The sequence below is a fragment of the Phalaenopsis equestris genome, unplaced genomic scaffold, assembly GCF_001263595.1.
Source record: "Phalaenopsis equestris unplaced genomic scaffold, ASM126359v1 Scaffold000480, whole genome shotgun sequence".
Lineage (NCBI taxonomy): Eukaryota > Viridiplantae > Streptophyta > Magnoliopsida > Asparagales > Orchidaceae > Phalaenopsis > Phalaenopsis equestris.
Window position 1 is genome coordinate 169,579 of NW_018164921.1, and position 381 is coordinate 169,959.

The following is a 381-nucleotide window of genomic DNA, read 5'->3' on the forward strand; positions in this document are numbered from 1 at the left end:
CCTAAACCAATAGAATTAGCTAACCTAAACCTTAGGTTCGTTAACCCTAAACCAATAGGATTAGTTAACATAAACCTTAGGTTAGTTAACCCTAATCCATAAGATTAGTTAACATAAACCTTAGGTTAGTTAACCCTAAACCAATAGGATTAGTTAGCCTAAACCCTAGGTTAGTTAACCCTAAACCAATAGGATTAGTTAGCCTAAACCCTAGGATAGTTAACCCTAAACCAATAGGATTAGTTAGCCTAAACAGTAAGTCAGTTAACCCTAAACCAATAGGATTAGTTCGCCTAAACCTTAGGTTAGTCAACCCTAAACCAATATAATTAGCCTAAATCTTAGTTTAGTTAACCCCAATCCATAGGATTAGTTAACCTA